The sequence below is a fragment of the Ranitomeya imitator genome, chromosome 5 (genome assembly GCF_032444005.1).
Source record: "Ranitomeya imitator isolate aRanImi1 chromosome 5, aRanImi1.pri, whole genome shotgun sequence".
In the NCBI taxonomy this organism is placed as follows: domain Eukaryota; kingdom Metazoa; phylum Chordata; class Amphibia; order Anura; family Dendrobatidae; genus Ranitomeya; species Ranitomeya imitator.
The window spans coordinates 592,972,252-592,993,244 of record NC_091286.1 but is presented as its reverse complement, the minus strand read 5'-3'; the positions used below and the strand labels follow the sequence as shown (position 1 = coordinate 592,993,244).

Sequence of the window (20,993 nt, the reverse complement as noted above, 5' to 3'; positions counted from 1 at the left end):
TGATGCATGAGCAAGACGACAGGTATGGAGTAGGGACTTGAAGCACTGGAGGCTGCAGGCAGGCAGAGCACAGGAAAGCAGGCATGGAGTAGGTAGTAATGCTCAGTGAACCAAACAGAACCAAGAGTCCTAATTCCAAGACTTGGTGGGTCTTATATAGGCCTAAGCAAATTATGACATGGGAGCAAGCCGGGCCAATTATAAAATCTGGTGTGGAGCACAGCAGAGGGTAGGAGAAATAGGGGAAGGTGATGAAGCTTTGCTGAGTTGAGGCAAATGTTTATTACCATGAATTATATTATTCTGCATATAACCAGCCATATAAATCTCTACAAAATAAAGATGTAGGGTATTTATCCAAATAGTTACAGGAGAAGATGATCAGTCAGCTGATAGTGGAAGCAGCGTGTACAGCCAACAGTCACAGTGAGCAGTCTTCATGTAGCAGATCACTTCCTTATAATCAGAGATTAGTAAATGAGGAAGACTGACATTATACAGGGAGGAGCAAGGTCTAATAACACATTGCTTGCTGTTATCTGTCATACACCAGGCACTGCAGGTCAGAGTCCTGGAAACTGTGACAGGTAAAGGATATTTTTTCTTTTACCTTTCCTTTAACATTAGCTTTCACGGATTTATAACCCATGCTTAATCTGCTTAATCTGTGCTTTTATTAGTTGGATTGGGAGATAGAAATACAGAATTTACAGTATTTACTGTATACAACTAAGGACTATTGCCAGCATGGACATTTATGGCTAATCATGTGCATCTACTTCCACATCTCCCATAGGAATAAATGGAATGAGTTACTCACTTGTGTAGCCACATCTTCATTAATTCTCTACTTAAATGACCAGTACCCACCATGCCAACAGGGACATGAGTTTGGAGGACCCATGTTACATATCCGACATGTTGGAACTACTTTCATCTGGTGAAGATGCCATAAATGTCTCTGAAGTGAATTCTCCTTTTACTCCTTTAAGGACCCCAAAATATTGCATCGTAATTGGTTTTCCACTTTTCAAAAAGTAGACTCCAAGTGATCCTATTAATGTAAAATAAAAAAGCAATTTTCTGCTAGTGTACAGAATTATATACATATGTATAAGCTCATGTAACACATGTTATCTAAAGGGTAAAAAGATCACAGCAAAGGTACACAAATACTGGGCTAAAGTGCCAAATATGCCCACAACGAAAACAGCACAGATAAAAAAAAAAGGAAGAATCTTGCCCGTAACCTTAGTAGTCAGTGTAGTCCAATGATGAAGTTGCTGGAGGAAAAGAAATAAAAAAGCAACCCTAATATCCCCTGCTGTGCCTCAAGTAAAGACTCATGCCCTAACATGGGCAGTACCCAAGTGTGGGCCTAATGTACTATATATTGTAAGTGGATTAGGTTTCGGATTAGATCCTTTTGGTTTTTTTTTAATCTGCACAGTTTTCATCGTGGGCACTTTAGCTCAATATCTGTGAACGTCTACTGTGGTATTTTTACCCATATATGGCACTTGTGTTTACATGAGCAGCTGATCACTGAGCTTGGGTGCTTGTGCCATCATAAGGGTGCAGTCATATGGCCATATTATTCATGAGAGTATCACATCACAATCTTCAGACTGGCCCTCGACTCTTCTAAACTAAGCAAGACATCTGTATAAAAATACAGACTGACACATTCAGGTCTGGTGAGCCGACAGCCAGTCGGAGGATTGGAAAGTAATCCTTGCGCTGCTAATAAAGCAGTCTTACTGCACCTTAAGGGTATGTTTCCACATGCCGAAATGGCTGCGCTTTGGACACAGGGGTTACCTCGCTTTTCCCAAAGCCCTGCCCCCTTTTGTACACACGGTGATTCTGCCCGAGTTCATTGAACACAGGCGGAATCACCGTGAGTCGCCCTCCAGGGCCGTGGGGTACGGGGTCCGGTGTTCACAAGGGCATGTCACGATAGCGACCCAGTCTGTGGCCCTGGGCGCCCATGTAAAAGGGGAAAGTCTTTAAAGGGATTTAATGGATAAAGTTTATGCTCGTGACGCCACCTGTGGTATTCGGTCAGTGGGGACCGACGCTGCTTTAAGTGGTCCTCTGGCGTGATGTTATGGCAGCTAGATGGTATAACTTCTCACAGGTGAAGTGTATGCCCAGGGCTTACGGTGTGTAGATGGAAGATGGTGAATGGCGCAGTAAAGAACGAGGACACAGGTTTGCAGTCTCTTTACCTGGTTTACTGAAAACTTCAGGCAGCCACAGTCCAGGGTACCAGATCACAGGGCAGGCAGGCTCCAGCCGGTTTGGAAGCGAATCCAGAGTCCCCTTTACCAGGTGAAGTTAAATGCCTTCCTCTAGCGCGGTGGTGTTGTAGTCCCTTAATGCCTATGGCTTCACATAAGGTCCTCACAGGTCTTCTCTCTGTCCTCCATATAGGATAGGACATAACCTGTATGACTGGTGACTTGAACCTTTTTACAGACACTCTAACATGCCCCAGGATCTATAGGTGTCACCGTGCATCCTGGGTATTAAGGCGGACAGGTAACTTGCAGTTCAGCTGTCCTGCTGGTCTCTGATGTAAGTCGTAGAGTCCTTACAACCTCAGTGGTCCGGCTACCGGTTATCTGTGCCTCAGAGGAAGGCAGCCTGCTCTTAGCTGGTCTCCCCTGATGTTACTCTCCTGTGCTTCTCTCTCCTGCAAGCTCACTGAACAATGTTTGGCTTTCTGTATGTCTCTTTCCAGGAGCTGTGGTATTTCAGACCACATGGCCCCATCAGACCTTCTGACCCGCTAGGTCGGTCTGCTCTCTTCTGTCCCGCTAGGTCGGTCTGCTCTTTTCTGTCTGACATTTGACTGAAACTGAACTATCTTTCCCACCAAACCACAATATATATATATAGAGGAGTCACCTAGTAAATAGGATCAAAAGCTCCTCCTTGTGGCCTGTAGTGTGAACATGTGTGTATGGTGGTTACCTGATAAGAGATATCCTTCATCGCTTCCAAACGTAACATTACTCTCCCCGTGAGGAAAGCAATGCTACTGTGACGACCAGGACCTCAGGGTGCCACAACCGCATCCTATACATATGACAGTGGTATTTATCTTGTGGAGACGGAGCATCTCCACAAGATAAATAGACATGCTGTGGTCTATAAAGACGTGCCCCATGTCCGGATACGCAGGTCTGCCAGATGTGGCCATGCGCACATTGTGGTGACGGGATTTCATAAAATCCCCTCCACTATGCTGTAAGAACTGGACACTCCCGGCCTTAGAGTAGATAACTAGAGATGAGCAGATGGATTCATGGAGGATCAAGTGTGAACTAAAATATGTGTTTCACCCAAATTCGAAAAATTGCCCAGCACCATTTGCTGCATTGTCTAAGCATCAGTCAGCGGCAGTGTTGCCAACCACCCAGAACTTCCAAGACAATCTGTAAAACTAAGGCACTTTTTTGTTCTATCCATAAAAACAATTGAAGGCGTCCTTAAACTTTTTAAGCTGAGCAAAATGTTATTTGGACTATAATAATCATCACTATACAAGTCACAGTTAATGCATCTGATGTCTTCATATCAAAATTAGGGGCTGGAGACATTGATCACTTTATAATCATAAGGATTTATTACGATTTTATAGTGGGTACATAAAGCAATATTGATTGTGATTTTTTTATAAGCTCTCAAGAAAAAAAAAAAAATATCAAGTTGTCAATCCTGGTCAGCGGGCTGAAGTCTTTTTATGCTGCTGTCAGGGCTTCACCATAAAACCTGTGGCTGTGACATATTGCAGATCACTACACCTTATACAGTGGTCCTCAGTAGCTGGGACATCACAGAGTCTTTTTCCATCTCCAGAGTCGGTGGGTAAGTTTCTCCCACCTGTAAAGTGTAAGCTGTTATGGTCAGTGGGGTCCTCTCGCACGCTCTCTTCTACCCCCCATGAATTTTCTGAGCAATCATCTAGGTTTCACATTTCTTAAACTGTAAAACCCTTTAATCATTCAATGACCAGGGAATTTCTCCTTGTTTGTGCTGTTTTTCCCACCCTTCTGCCGAGAGCCATAACTTTTTATTGTTTCTGTCGACATAGACATATGAGAGCTTGATTTTGTGAGACAAGTTGTAGATTTGAATGACACCATTATTTTTCACCAGACAATTTATTGAAAAGCAGAAAAATATTTCCAACTGTGACGAAAAGGTTAAAACAAATGAAATTCTAGTGTTGTTTTTGGGCTTTTTTTTTTTTAATGGCGTTCATTGAGATAATGAAGTGGAACATGTTTGTCAGTGTGATTACTGCAATAGCAAAAAAGACAAAAAAAAAAAACAATGTGCAGTTACTATTTAAGTGAAGGAATAAAATCAGAATTTTTATAAAAAAATTTGCTTTGCTTTAAAACATTTTTATTTTTCTGTTGATGGAGGTGAGTGAGGATTTTTTTGTGTGTGTGGCGCCCCTGTGTCCTTATTAATACCAATTAGGCATACGTGCAACATTTTAATTGCTTTTTTTAAAAGGTGACAAAAGAAATTCTGGAATGTTTTTTTTTTTTTTCTCTTCGCAGTTTATTATACAGGATAATTAATTTTAGACTTTGATAAATCAGGATGCGGCAATTTCAAACGTGTCCATTTTCTCCTTTCTTTATTTTTAAGGCTGCCGTCACATTAGCAGTATTTGGTCAGTATTTTACCTCAGTATTTGTAAGCCAAAACCAGGAATGGAATAATCAGAGGTAAAGTATAATAGAAACATATGTCACCACTTCTGTATTTATCACCCACTCCTGGTTTTGGCTTACAAATACTGATGTAAAATACTGACCAAGTACTGCAAGTGTGACGCCGGCCTAATGGTTAAAAAGGTGGGTTCATTCATTTATATTTATTTTTTATTCCCCTTAGGCTAAGTTTCCACCATTATATTTTGGTGTGTTTTTGAAGCTGAGTATTTTTACTGCACCAAAAAAACAAAGCATATTAATGTTTCAGCAAAGTGGATGCGATTTATAGAAATCTCGTGCTTTTGCTTTACTCATGGTAAAGTGACCTGTGGGGAGTTTCAAATCTACAGCATGGTGAAACAGAGTATGTGTCCAAATATTCGTAAATTCATAACATACATGGTCTGTTTATTTGTATTGTATTTAATCATTGTTTTGCGTGTTTTTGAATCATGAACATTGAGTTGTCATGCGCCCGGTTTGGCAGAGTTTGACAGTGGAATTTAACTAGTTACTGTACTAAGTGCTGGGGGATCGCGATTCCACCTGCACCTATTGCAGGCACATGTCAGCTATTTAGAACAGCTTACATGTCCCGACTTTGATGTGGGCTCAGCGCCGGAGCTATAATGAAAGCGGGGGATACTGACATCGGACGCACTATACCGTCCGATATCAGTAAGGGGTTAAAAAATAAATAAAATGAGACTGCATATAAGAACACGCACATCTGACAATCCACTTGTAAGGTTTTGTCCTGAGGAAGAGGTCCTGCATGACCTCGAAATGTGATGACTATTAACATGTTTTGAAATAAAGCTTTGAAGAATATCGTATGCCATCCATATTTATCAGCAGCGCAGATTTGGATGCATACGCCCGGTTTCATCATTCTCCTCGGTCTTTGGACCTGTGTCCTGCAGCTGCTGATCCATGCATTTCACATGTTGCTTAGTTGCAACAAAACAAGGTGAACGCTTTTCTCCCCCGGTGACTTTTCTGTGCAGATTTTCCCCATAGACTTTCTTAAGATGCAGAAAATCCTCAAAAACGCACATGTGTTTTTAGTGCGGTTTTGAGGCAGAACTGCCTCAAAATCGCATGTGATAGGCACCTAAGTATACCAATAAAATCGGCAAACTCAAATGTCAGGAAGTATCAAAAAAGCTGCTTTAGTCAAAGCATTACACATCAAAAAGAGACAAAAACTGCATCCTCTAAAGTACGATAAAATTTCATGTTAAAAAATGCACTGAAAGCCGCAATTAACATAATTTAAATAACAGGTGCAGAAATTCTGCACTGTCAAAAACTCACCAAAAGCTCATCGTGGGAACTTAGTCTTGACTTGTACTGCAGTTTATAGCACAACAATATTGCAGTATCTAGGAAAAATGATGGTCCCCTATTGAGCTCTGCTTTGACTAAGCTTAACAGGAGTATCAAGATGCCAGCCATGGCAACTAAATGGTTAACAGCTGCGGGCTTAGCTCGTAAGGTACTATGGTCGGCAGCTGCTGAAGCCCTCTCCACACTTGTGAACCTCGAACTCCAAGAGGTATAAGATTTTTTTTTTTTGTGTGTGAAAGCAAACCATATGCAAGCTTGTTTTTAATCACTAATTTAGAATATTTGAATATTATTGATTGCATTTTATAAATATTCCGGGGGGTGCAATTTTTTATTTTTTTTTATTTTTTTAGTTTCATTTTTACATGTTACTTAATCTATAAATGACGTTATGTTTATTCTACGGGTCATTAGAATTAAAACTATATTCAATTTGCATCATCATTTTCTATCTTATATTAATTTTTGCTAAATAAAAACACTTCTTAAAAAATGAATTGATTGCATTATTATATTTTTAAAGCCATCACTTTTTACAAGCTGTGCATAGGCTTGTTATATTTTGTTTTTGCAAGGTAAGTTGGCTTTCTTACGTGCATCATTTTGGTGTAAATATGATTTTTTTTTATTCCATTCTTTGTGAGATGGAAACAAAAGAAAACCGCTATTCAGTTTGCTTTTTTTGTTGTTTCATTGTACACTTTAGTATTTGAGTTATTGTAAATGTGGTTATAAGAATTGTGTCCTTTTTATTTCATATTTTACATGGTAAAACTGTAGAAAAAAAATTAATTTTTATTAGTGTTTAACTGTTTTTAAAATTTTTCTTTTTGTGTCTCTAACTTTTTGATCACTTTTTATTCCTCTTATGAAATAGAATAAACTATAATCAGCAATTATTAAAGCAATTACATATTTTATTTCTTTTTTATGCCTTACATGGAAATGGTCTAATTGCATGATCAATTTATAGCTCGGTCCATTATATACGCGGCTGTACCATTTATTCGCATAATGATGCACATATGATTCACTAAGAATAAATTAGTTTCAAATCAAATATCATGGTCAAATGCAATGAAATCTGCTCAAATTGAATTTTTGCAGTTTAGCATATTTCTTATATTTGAATAATATGTTGAACAATCCTGGGCATAATCAACATAACTTATTTAGTTCAATTAATATAATTAATATTCATTCATACATCTGTCTCCTGTGTCAGTGATTGAACCAGTGAGAAAAAGAACAGCATACTAATACCATAATTGTGATGTCCATTTTTCACTGATGTTTTACTAGGACAAGCTTCAGAAACTTCCATAGTTTTCTTCGTTTTTTTTTTATATGAGAAAAACAGATGACTCAATCATGATAAAAATTGACAGACTGATCGAAAATTGATGAAATCTAATCCCGCATGCTGATGCAAAAATGGTCCATTTTTTATGGGTGTAAAACATTAACTAACCTGTAAATTTGCCCATAAATGCAGTGCCAATGCCATCCTCAATGGTTTGCTGCCATCAGGGATTTCTATTCTCAGTATATGGAGCATTGTATAATAAAAGCCTGATCTCTTACCATAAACTATTTTTAATCTTAAAATAAAATTTAGCGGTGGCCATCGCCATTAACATAAAGAAAGATTGATTTTCAGAGGCGCCATCATGATTAGCTGACTGCAGAAAACAAAGTGAAATAGTGTGGAGGAGCCTAGGTGTGTATGGAGGAAGTGTTAAGGGTCAAAGATGACTCACTTCATTCAAAGCCAAAGTAAAAAAAAGAAATCTAATCTTGTTAACAAATCCATTTATTTTATCACCTTTATTTGCTCTGTATTCCATTAGCAGTTGTGTAAGCCTGAACTAGTTTGACCTTGAATGTCAATTTTAAAGGCTGCATACACTGAAGGTACAGGAAAGATATATATCTTGGTACAGTGTTAGCCAGTAGATAGAAAAAATATTTAGAATTGAGAGTCCTCAGTGATTGATACCTTTTAATGGCTAGCTGAAAAAATGGTAACAAATTGCAAGCTTTCGAGACTACTCAGGCCTCTTCACCAGGCATAGACTAATACAACATCTGAAGAATCACATATTTATGCACAACACAACACAGAACTGTCATTATGGGAGGGTGATAAGTGATAAACAGTTGTGTCCATAAATATTGGAACAGTTCCTAGATAAGGAGTGAAGGTTTTGTTGTCCTCTGATTTGGGGTCTGGTTCTGTTATGATGACCCCATATGGTCTGAAGTGCAAATTCCTTAATAGATGTAAAATACATAAATCCATGCGACACATTCATTCCTGCACTAAGTGTGTCAAAGGTTGTCATAAATTTATACTCCCAAATTCTCCTGTTTCTCTGAGATTTGAAGTTACCTTTCAATACAAGTAATTTCAGGACCTTGGTGCTATGATCAGGCATACAAAACTGTTGGGCCACAGGGATCTTTTTTTTAAACACCAAAAAAAAAAAAAAAAAAGATTTTTCATCTCTTTTCTCCAGCGAACGCTGCTGGAGAGAAGAAATGAATGGCGGCTTCAGCACCACGCTGGGCGGACAGCGCTTACTGTAACGATGTCTCCTGCATGGCACACGGACTGCACATGGACAGCATCCGTGTGTGGTACGTGTTTTACACGGACCCATTGACTTTAATGGGTCCGTGTAATACGTGCGTTCCCACGAACACTGACATGTCTCCGTGTTTTTCAAACGGACACACGGTCCGTGAAAACACGCTGATATGTGCAGAGACACGTTGATTTTAATGTGTCTACGTGTGTCAGTGTCTCCGGTACGTGAGGAAACTGTCACCTCACGTACCGGAGCCACTGACGTGTGAAACCAGCCTTAATGAGTGCCGAAATTGAAGAATTCAGCCCAGGGATTTATGATGGCAAGCATGCGCACTAACTGCATCATCTCATTAGACAGGATATACAGTATATCACCGTCCTTGGGCATTATCGATACTCCCCTTGGAAAAAGCTACAGCGAAATGCTCGTCGGGATCTCAAACTGTCCTGTGCAATTTTTCAGCAAAATGGGTAGGAACTTTGCTTAAAAACCATTAGTACTGCTATGGGGCTATTATAGATTGGACATATCATAAGACATTTGAGTGAGGAATCTATATTTACCTATATTCATAGATGACACATCCCTTAACCCTTCATTTTGACAAATGATTATATTTGCTCCTTTACTTGAATACCCCTACTATGCGCCATGCCTCTTCTTTCTCATAATGGAATTCAGGTTATAATCTTATATCATTAGTCATTTTTTGTTTATATACTAATTAACTGTAAATATAATAGTTTTTTAATCCATTTATCCTGGGATCCACTGCAATGATTGGTCATGGTGCATTCTGTTCAATGAATGCTTATCCCTTATCTATGCTGTAACTTTTTACTTTTTTTTTTTTGCAGAGCACTGGGTTGAATTTTGCTTTTGTCTTCGTAACCTTTATAACATAATTGTGATGCATTTTGTAGTTTAACTTTGGATTTTTTTTCAATAACATTGCTTTTAAACATACCGTACTCTCTTTTCTTTTTAGTGTAATATTAAGGAGCATACGATTAATAATGGTATACATTTCAATAGAATTATGGTTTCATTGGGGGCAATTTGTTTGGTTTAGCATTATGCTTCACCTATTTAACATTTAGTTCCCCTGTGAATTTGTTATTACTACATATTATTGTTGTCTGGCACATCCAAACAAGTGTGAATAGGTGCATACTAGGAGGAGCTACCTCCATATACAATGTACAAAAAAGGTTGCACTCCATCATGCTAAAGCAGGTTCCTACCTACCCATAAATGCAGGCTTTACTGATAGAGGTGTCCACATTCACCCAGGAATTCAGACATCAGCCTAAGAGAAATGTTCACACTGGTCAGGGACACATCAGTACTTGAGACCACCTTGATGTTGGTTGATTGTCAGATATTATTTGGCCAAATTTTGTGCAAAGCGTCTCATTCATATTTTGCTAATATTCAAAACTCGTATTGCTATTCATATTTCATGTAATTCACATTGACATGCTTTAGCATGATAGAGTGCAACCTTCTTTTTGTATATTGTATATGGAGGTAGCTGCTCCTGGTATGCCCTATCCACAGTGGTTTGGATGTGCCAGTCAGATTTTTGTTGTTTCTATGTTGGCTTAGTGACCGAGCACTCCGCCCTTCACCATGTGGTGATTTTAAATGCAGCAGGTTCCTACCTACCCATAAATTCAGGCTTTACTGGGAAAGGTGTCCACATTCGCCCAGGTATTCAGACATCAGCCTGAGGCGGGGGTCACACTTGCGAGTGCAATGCAAGAAACTCACACGAGTTTCTCGCATCAATACTTGGCACTGCAGCTGGCACTCGGGACCAGACCATGCAGCTCCATGTATTTCTCTGCAGCTGAATGGTCTGGTCCCAAGTACAGGCGGCAGTTCCGGATATTGATGCGAGAGACTCACGCGAGTTTCTCGCATTGCACTCGCAAGTGTGACCCCGGCCTAAGAGAGGTGTTCACAATGGTTAGGGACCCATCAGTTACTTGAGACCACCTTGACGTTGGTTGATGGGCAGACATTATTTGGCCAAATATTGTGCAAAACGTCTCCTTCATGTTTTGCTAATATTCAAAAGTCGTATTGCTATTCATATTTCATATATTCCCCATTGAAATGCTTTAGCACGATAGAGTGCAACTTTTTTTGTATATCCATTAGTGTTGATCAAATAGCTTAGGATAAGAGCTTATACGAATAGCTACAGCGCTTGCCAAATAGCTGCCTCGGTAACCTTGATAACTGGAGCGCTCCTGATAATCTGTTCAGCACCGCGGCTGCACGTGTCACGGCTGTGTGACAGTCACAACACATGAAAAGAGAGGCTATTGTTTGGGCTTTCAATGCATGTGTTGTAACTGTCACACAGCTGCGACACATGCAGCTGCGGTGCTGAACAGCTGATTATCGGGAGCGCTCCAGGTACCCAGGTTACCGAGGTAGCTATTTGGGAAGCGCTATAGCTATTCGGATAGACTCTCATCTGAAGCTAGTAAGAAACAAAATGAAACACCGCGCTACTCTAGGTATATAAAGTGACAATAGTAGTAGAGGAATAATTCCAAGGATATATGGGATATATAAATGAAGAAAAACTTACTATGATTGCTCCAAAAATCCGGGTTTGGTGAAAGGTACGTGTTTCAAAGATTTGATAGTCTCGGGATTTGATGGGATGGAGTGTGTTCTCCACTATATAGAAAAGAGTTTTTACTGACCAGACCATTAGTCAGACTTTTATGATGGCACTAATTCAAAGCAATAAGATATAATAATATGTCTATAATTGTACTTACTGGGGTGACACAGGGTAGTGTAACCAATTGAAGATCAATATTGGTGGATAGTTGGTGGTGTAATTAGTAGATACTGCGAGTAAAAGCTGCCCTTTAGAAGCAGATATGGTGTCCTACTAGTTTGCCCCAGATTGAGCAGGGTAGATGTTCGTTCTAAGTTGTCTGATTGGAGAAGTGGAGTGAACTCTGTAGTCAGTTTGTACTGGTTTGTACTGGTTTTTTAGCAGATACACACAGAACCTGCTTTAACCACCAGCGACTCTCTATATAGATCTAACCCTCAAGTTTCACTCGCACGCAGAACGCTAGTGTTTATCCGTATTACTTTTATCCAAAGCTATTTGATCAACCCTACTATCTATGTAACATTAGAAAGTGTAATTTTCCTGCATAAATCATTCCTCTCTTCAATTTCTGACCCAGCTCACGTCAGGGACTTTTGCAGTGACTCATGAGTCATGCGGGGAATAAAAGTCCTGTTTCTACGTGGAGCTTAGAAGAATTCAGTTACTCAGTTTTTAATCATGTGATGTCATACTCCTAATGAAATATAAAAGAATGAACTGGGTAGAAGGGCAAAATGAGTAGGTGTAAGTACACTGTGTTGTATAATATGATGATTGCAATAAACTAAGAGGATAAAAACTTAGATGGGAGTGTTTCTTTAAGTTGGTCATCAAAGACATAAGAATTAAACAGTCACGAACTATACCATTGGCTACATGACTGACTGCAGATTTTACACACATCATTTTAAACATTAAAGACCATGTACTGACTAAGACAAAAGATTAAACAAAATTATAATGTTTTAGATAGGTACAGGTGCTTCTCCCAAAATTAGAATATCATCAAAATGTTAATTTATTTCAGTTTTTCAATTCAAAAAGTGAAACTCATATATAGAGTCATTAGAAACAGAGTGATCTATTTCAAGTGTTTATTTCTGTTAATGTTGATGATTATGGCTTACAGTCAATGAAAACCCAAAAGACATTATCTCCGTAAATTATAATAATTAACAAAAAACATCTGCAAAGGCTTCCTAAGTCTGTTTCAGAAGGCTGCACAATCATGGAGAAGACTGCTGACTTGATAGATGTCCTGAAGGCCGTCATTGCCACACTCCACACGGAGGGTAAGCCACAAAAGGTCATTGCTAAAAAAAGCTTCGCTGTTCACAGAGTGAACAGCATATTAATGGAGAGTTGAGTGAAAAGAAAAATGTGGTAGAAAAAGTTGCACGAGCAACCAGGATAACCGCAACCTTGAAAGGATTGTTAAGAAAAAGCCATTCAAAAATGGGGAGATTCACAAGGAGTAGACTGCTGCTGGAGTCATTGCTTCAAAAGCTACCACACACAGATGTATTCAGGATATGGGCTATAAGTGTCGCATTGCTTGTGTCAAGCACCTTATGACCAATTGACAATGCCAGAAGTGTCCTACCTGGGCCAAGGAGAAAAAGAACAGGACTGTTGCTCAGTAGTCCAAGGTGTTTTAAGATTAAAGCAAATTTTGCATTTAATTTGGAAATCAAGGTCCCAATGTCTGGAGGAATAGTGGAGAGGCACACAATCCAAGATGATTGAGGTGTGAAGTTTCCACAATCAGTGATGGTTTGGGGAGCCATTTCATCTGCTGGTGTAGGTCTGCTGTGTCTTATCAAGACCAAAGTCAGCGCAGCCGTCTACCAGAAAATTATAGAGCACTTCATGCTTCCCTCTGCCGGTAAGCTTTTTGGAGTTGGAAATTTCATTCTCCAGCAGAACTTGGCACCTGTCCACACTGCCAAAAGTACCAATACCTGGTTTAAAAACAATAGTAACACTGTGATTGATTGGCCAGCAAACTCGCCTGACTTTAACCCCATAGATTCGGAATTGTCAAGAGGAAGATGAGAGACACCAGAACCAACAATGCAGATGAGCTGAAGGCTGCTATCGAAGCAGCATGGACTTCCATAACACCTCAGTAGTGACACAGGCTGTTTGCCTCCATGCTACGCCGCATTGATGCAGTAACCGCACGTTCAGACTAGCGTTGTGCGCCGCTGCGTCGGCGACGCGACGCACAACGCACCGAAAAAATGCGGCAAAACGCATGCAAAAACGCTGCGTTTTGCGACGCGTGCGTCGTTTTTTGCCGAAAATCGGACGCAAGAAAAATGCAACTTGTTGCGTTTTCTTGGTCTGACGCTTGCGGCAAAAAAGACGCATTTGTCGCAAAACGCAACAAGCAAAAACGCATGCGTCCCCCATGTTAAACATAGGGGCGCATGACGCGTGCGTCGCCGCTGCGTCGCCCGACGCGGCGCCGACGTACACTAGCACAACGCTAGTCTGAACGTACCCTTATTGATGCCAAAGGAGCCCCAACCAAGTATTCAATGCCCATTTACTGAATATACGTTTCAGGAGGCCAACATTTCAGATTTTTAAATCATTTTTCAAGCTGATGTTATAAAGTATTCTAATTAACTGAGATAATGACTTTTGAGTTTTCATTGGTTGTAAGACATAATCATCAACATTAGCATAAATAAGCACTTGAAATCTATCACTGTTTGTAATGACTCTACTGTATATAATATATGAGATTCACTTTTTTGCATTGAAGAACTGAAGTAAATTATCTTTTTGATGACATTCTAATTTTGTAAGAAGCACCTATATTTGGCACTCAGACTCAGCATTCTCATCAAGTTACAATATCAGCTCAGTCTTAGTTAGAATTGACATACATGTGATCAGTAGGTATCTAAATTATTTGTTCTTCTTCAGTTAATGATTTAATATTTGACCAATTCACTGTATCAGACTCAGGTTTCTTGGGACTGATAAAGAAAATCAGTCGGTTCCCACATCCACTTTTCAGAATATTCCAATAATAATTTTATTAACCCCTTCATCATGACCCAGCCTATTTTGACCTTAAAGACCTGGCCGTTTTTTGCAATTGTGACTAGTGTCCCTTTATGAGGTAATAACTCAGGAACGCTTCAACGAATCCTAGCCGTTCTGAGATTGTTTTTTCGTGACATATTGGGCTTCATGTTAGTTGTAAATTTAGGTCGATAATTTATGCGTTTATTTGTGAAAAAAGTGGTAATTTGGCTAACATTTTGAAAATTTTGCAATTTTCAAATTTTGAATTTTTATTCTGTTAAACGAGAGAGTTATGTGACACAAAATAATTAATAAATAACATTACCCACATTTTTTTTAGAGACCACCTCACATTTGAAGTCAGTTTGAGAGGTCTATATGGCTGAAAATACCCAAAAGTGACACCATTCTAAAAACTGCACCCCTCAAGGTACTCAAAAACACATTCAAGATGTTTATTAACCCTTCAGTTGCTTCACAGCAGCAAAAGCAACATGGAAGGAAATAATGAACATTTAACTTTTTAGTCACAAAAATGATGTTTTAGCAACAATTTTTTTATTTTCCCAAGGGTAAAAAGAGAAACTGGACACCAAAAGATATTGTACAATTTGTCCTGAGTACACCGATACCCCATATGTGGGGGTGGGGAACCACTGTTTGGGCGCACGACAGGGCTCGGAAGGGAAGGAGCGACATTTGACTTTTTCAATGAAAAATTGGCTCCAATTTTTAGCGGACACCATGTCGCGTTTGGAGAGACCCTGTGTGCCTAAACATTGGAGCTCCCCCACAAGTGACCCCATTTTGGAAACTAGACCCCCCAAGGAGCTTATCTAGATGCATAGTGAGCATGTTGAGCCCCCAGGTGTTTCACAAATTGATCCGTAAAAATGAAAAAGTACTTTTTTTCACAAAAAATTTCTTTTAGCCTCAATTTTTTCATTTTCACATGGGTAACAGGATAAAATGGATCCTAAAATGTGTTGGGCAATTTCTCCTGAGTACATCGATACCTCAAATGTGATCACAAACCACTGTTTGTGCACACGGCAAGGCTCGGAAGGGAAGGAGCGCCATTTAACTTTTGAATGAAAAATTAGCTCCAATCATTAGCGGACACCATGTCGCGTTTGGAGAGCCCCCGTGTGCCAAAATATTGGAGCTTCCCCACATGTGATCCCATTTTGGAAACTAGACCCCCCAAGGAACTTATCTAGATGCATAGTGAGCACTTTGAACCCCCAGGTGCTTCACAAATTGATGAAAAATGAAAAAGTATTTTTTTTCCCCAAAAAAATTTTTTTGCCTCAATTTGTTCATTTCCACATGGGCAACAGAATAAAATGGATCCTAAAATGTATTTGCCAATTTCTCCTGAGTACACTGATACCTCACATGTGGGGGTAAACCACTGTTTGGGCACATGGTAGGGCTCAGAATGGTAGGAGTGCCATTTGACTTTTTGAATGAAAAATTAGCTCCAATCATTAGCTGACACCATGTTGCGTTTGGAGAGCCCCTGTGTGCCTAAACATTGGAACTTCCCGACATGTGACCCCATTTTGGAAACTAGACCTCCCAAGGAACTAATTTAGATGTGTGGTGACCACTTTAAACCCTCAAGTGCTTCACAGAAGTTTATAATGCAGAGCCGTGAAAATAAAAAACATTTTTCTTTCTTCAAAAATTATTTTTTAGCCCACAATTTTTTTATTTTCACAAGAGTAACAGGAGAAATTGGACCCGAAAGGTTGTTGTACAGTTTGTCCTGAGTACGCTGATACCCAATATGTGGGGGGGACCACTGTTTGGGCACGCGTCGGGGCTCGGAAGGGAAGTAGTGACTTTTGAAATGCAGACTTTGATGGAATGGTCTGCGGGCGTCCCGTTGCGTTTGCAGAGCCCCTGATGTGCCTAAACAGTAGAAACCCCCCACAAGTGACCCCTCTTTGGAAACTAGACCCCAAAAGGAACTTATCTAGATATGTGGTGAGCACTTTGAACCCCCAAGTGCTTCACAGAAGTTTACAACGCAGAGCCGTAAAAATAAAAAGTCATGCTTCTTTCCTCAAAAATGATGTTTTAGCAAGCAATTTTTTATTTTCACAAGGGTAAGAGGAGAAATTGGACCCCAATAGTTGTTGCCAAGTTTGTCCTGAGTACATTGATACCCAATATGTGGGGGTAAACCACTGTTTGGTCACACGTCGGGGCTCGGAAGGGAAGTAGTGACTTTTGAAATGCAGACTTTATGTAATGGTCTGCGGGCGTCATGTTGCATTTGCAGAGCCCCTGATGTGCCTAAACAGTAGAAACCCCCCACAAGTGACCACATTTTGGAAACTAGACCCCCCAAGTAACCTATCTAGTTATGTGGTGAGCAGTTTGAACCCCTAAGTGCTTCACAGAAGTTTACAACGCAGAGCCGTGAAAATAAAAAATCATTTTTCTTTCCTCAAAAATTATGTTTTAGCAAGCAATTTTTTATTTTCATAAGGGTAACAGGAGAAATTGGACTCCAATAATTGTTGCCCAGTTTGTCCTGAGTATGCTGGTACCCCATATGTGGGGGTAAACCACTGTTTGGGTGCACGTCGGGGCTCGGAAGGGAGGGAGCACCATTTGACTTTCTGAATGCAAGATTGACTGGAATCAATGGTGGCGCCATGTTGCATTTGTAGACCCCTGATGTGCCGTAACAGTGGAAACCCCTCAATTCTAACTCCAACACTAACCCCAACACACCCCTAACGCTAATCCCAACTCTAGCCATAACCCTAATCACAACCCTAACCCCAACACACCCCTAACCACAACCCTAACCCCAACACACCCCTAACCCTAATCCCAACCCTAACCCTAATCCTAACCCTAATCCCAACCCTAACCCCAACACACCCCTAACCCTAACCATAACCCTAACCACAGCCTAATCTTAACCCTATTTCCAACCCTAGCCCTAATTCCAACCCTAACCCTAAGGCTATGTACCCACGTTGCGGATTCGTGTGAGATTTTTCCGCACCATTTTTGAAAAATCCACAGGTAAAAGGCACTGCATTTTACCTGAATATTTACCATGGATTTCCAGTGTTTTTTGTGCGGATTTCACCTGTGGATTCCAATTGAGGAACAGGTGTAAAACGCTGCGGAATCCGCACAAAGAATTGACATGCTGCGGAAAATACAACACAGCGTTTCCGCACGGTATTTTCCGCACCATGGGCACAGCGGATTTGGTTTTCCATAGGTTTACATGGTATTGTAAACCTGATGGAAAACTGCTACGAATCCGCAGCGGTCAATCCGCTGCGGATCTGCAGCCAAATCTGCTGCAGATCCGCAGCCAAATCCGCACCGTGTGCACAAAGCCTAATTCTAACCCTAACCCTAGTTATAACCCTAATTCTAGCCATAACCCAAACCCTAACCCTAAGGCCAGGTTCACATTGCGCTAGCAGCAGCCCGTTCAGCGCATACGCTAATGGGCTGCTGCTAGCGCAAGTGCTGACGTTTGCATCGTGCTAGCGCAGATAGAGCATCTGCTAGCTCTATCTGCGCTAGCAGTGACGGACCCGGAAACGCTGCAGCCCGCGTCTCCGGGTCCGTCACTCAATGACGGCACATCCCTAGCGTACACCCATTGTGGGCGTGCGCTAGTGATGCGTCCGACATTGCTGTCAATGGCGGCCGTAACGGACTACATTACACCGCGTTTATGCCGTGGTGTAACATAGTCCGTCTAACGGACTGCTTAGACGCAGTGTGAACTAACCCTAACCCCAACCCTAACCCTAGTGGGGCAAAGAAAAAAAAAAATAATTTCTTTATTTTATTTTTGTCCCTACCTATGGGGGTGATAAAGGGGGGTTTATTTATTATTTTTTTTATTTTGATCGCTGTGATAAAACCTATCACAGCGATCAAAATGTACTTGTAACGAATGTGCCAGCCGGCAGATTCCTCAGGTGCACTGCGCATGCGCCCGCCATTTTCCAAGATGGCGGCGCCCATGCAGCAGCCGGATGGACACCGGGAGGGACACAGGAGGTCGTTAAGTATGATGGGGGGGATCAGACAGCTGGGGGAGCGGACAGCGCGGGGAGCGGACAGGAGGACGGAGGGGAGCGGAGGACAGGACAGGAAATGACAGGACAGAGGACAGAGGGAAGCAGATCGGTGGCAGTGGGGGGGTCAGATCACGATCTCCAGCCATGGCTGATGCTATTTCAGCATCGGCCATGGCTGGATTGTAATATTTCACCAATTTTCAATGGTGAAATATTACTATTGCTCTGATTGAAAGTGAAAGTGAAACGTCACTTTCAACAGCCAATCAGAGCGATCGTAGCCACGGGGGGGGGGGGGGGGGGTGAAGCCACCCCCCTGGGCTAAAGTACAACTCCTCCTGTCCCAGCAGGCCGGGTGAATATACAGTTAACCCTTTCACCCGGCCTGCAGGAGCCCAATCCGGCCATGATGCGTATGCTGCGTCACAGGTCGGATTGGCACAGGTTTTCATGACGCATACGGTGCGTCAAAGGTCAGGAAGGGGTTAATATACTGCAATCATATTCCTCGGCACTTCACAATTAAGCGGTGACACACACAGACAATTCAATGCAAGGTAGGACAGCTTAAACAGTTACATTAGAAGTGAGGTCCCTGCTCGTAAGCTTACAATCTACAAGGAAAATGGGGGACAAAATAGGTGAAACGTACTTGCATTGTGTGGTCCAGCCATCATTATAATAAATAAGGATTTTCATATAAAGCTGCTTGATCCGCTAATCAGCCCGTGTGTTTAACCCCTTAACGTCCAATCATGGGCAGAATCCGTCATTGGACACCTCCCCCTGTTTGTTATGAGCCCACACCTTTTCCGGCACATGACAGCTGATCCGATGTGCTCGTAACAGCCACGGGTGAAATAGCTATTCACCTGCAGCTGCTAACAAGATGTTAAATGCTGTTGTCAAACTTTCACAGCAGCATTTCACATGAACGCTCAGGAAGGGAGTCATTACCTTTTCCAATCGGCACACATGTCACATGACCGTGGGTCACCGATGGGTTGGCATGACAACCCGGGGTCAGCAGGAGACACCTGTGGTTGTCACAGCCGGATAGCTATGAGTGCCACCCAGTGGTCGGCGCTCATAGCAAATAAGCATATCTGCTACATAGAGCAGGGCTGCAGTCCTGCTCTATGTAGCACAAATGATCGGATGATCACAGATTCTAGTCTCACATGTGGACTATTGAAGCAAGTAAAAAGTAAAAAAAAGGTTTTTAAAATATTAAAAAAATAAAAAAATACATATAAGTTCAAATCACCCCCGTTTCACCCCATTCAAAATAAAACAATAAAAAAAAAAAAACATACACATATTTGGTATTGTCACATTCAGAATCACCTAGTTTATCAATATAAAAAAAGAATTAATCCAATCGGTAAACGGCGTAGCGGGAAAAAAACGTAGACGCCAGAATTACGTTTTTTTTTGGTCGCTGCAACATTGCAATAAAATTAAATAACAGGTGATCAAAAGATCATATACACATCATAATATCAATACAAATACCAGCTCGGCGCAGAAAAAATAAGCCATCACCCGGCCCCAGATCCCCAAAAATGTAGACGCTAGTGGTCTTGGAAAAAGGCACTATTTTTTTTTTCTACACACTTTGGAATTTTTTTCACCACTTAAATAATAAAGAACCTAGACATGTTCACCCCTCTGTGTGCACCCATCAGAACAGCACGGCAAGATGGCTGCAAGGTTCTCCAGGGAAGGTGGCTTCTCAGTGCCTGGTAGGAGCAGGAGCTGAGACGTCTCCTTCCCTGTCTGTCAGACGCTGATCTGATACTCTGCAGTGCAGAAGCATCCTGGGACAATGTAAAAAAGTATAAAAAAAGTTAATAATAAGTGTAAAGATATTTTTAAGAAATCCCCAAGCAAAAAAATAAAAAAATATTATTCACATAAATTAATTTACTGTATATACTCGAAGACACAAAAGAGCACTGTGAGGCCAAAAATACTCTGTTGTAAAAAAAAAACACAGTAATAAGCAAGTGCTAGTCAAAAGATGGGAAAAAACAGGGTACTTAGTTGATACGTTTTTTTGCAAAAAAAGTATACTAAGCTGCTCCACCAATCGTCAAGGTATACCCATATAGAGCAGTCCTACCTAATGTATATAATCCCTATCTGATGTATTTAAAAACCTGATCATCTGTATAGTTAGTACCTGTATCAGAGAGGGAATATTCATGTGGACATGCTGGATGGAACAGCTTTAGTGCAAATGACCCATAAGGTGTGGTGGACTCCCCAGTCTTGTAGAAACAAGAGAACAATTATGGAACCAGAAACACATGGGCTACTTGCACATCGAACAAGTCTGTCGGAATATGTTCACACACCACCAAGAAACTTGAAGACACAAAAGAGCACAGCGAGGCCAAAAATACTCTGTTGTAAAAAAAAATCACAGTAATAAGCAAGTGCTAGTCAAAAGATGAAAAAAAACAGGGTATTTAGTTGATACGTTTTTTTGCAAAAAAATGTATTCTACGTAAGCTGAAATAAAACATGAACAAAAAGTTGCTGA

The 20,993-nt window shown here is 40.8% G+C and overlaps 1 protein-coding gene across 2 annotated transcripts in view; it reads left to right on the top strand.

Annotated features, from left to right (window-relative positions):
* Window positions 1-544: 544 nt before the first annotated feature.
* LOC138638553 (alpha-1,4-N-acetylglucosaminyltransferase-like) overlaps window positions 545-20,993 on the top strand; it is a 72,816-nt gene continuing 52,367 nt past the window's right edge. Inside the window, exon 1 of one of the 2 annotated variants that reach the window (XM_069727938.1) lies at window positions 545-587. The gene's annotated coding sequence lies outside the window, so the exon portion shown is untranslated. Of the gene's footprint in view, window positions 588-3,756; window positions 3,877-20,993 lie in introns of those variants that run through there. The other variant, XM_069727939.1, reaches the window with a different exon arrangement.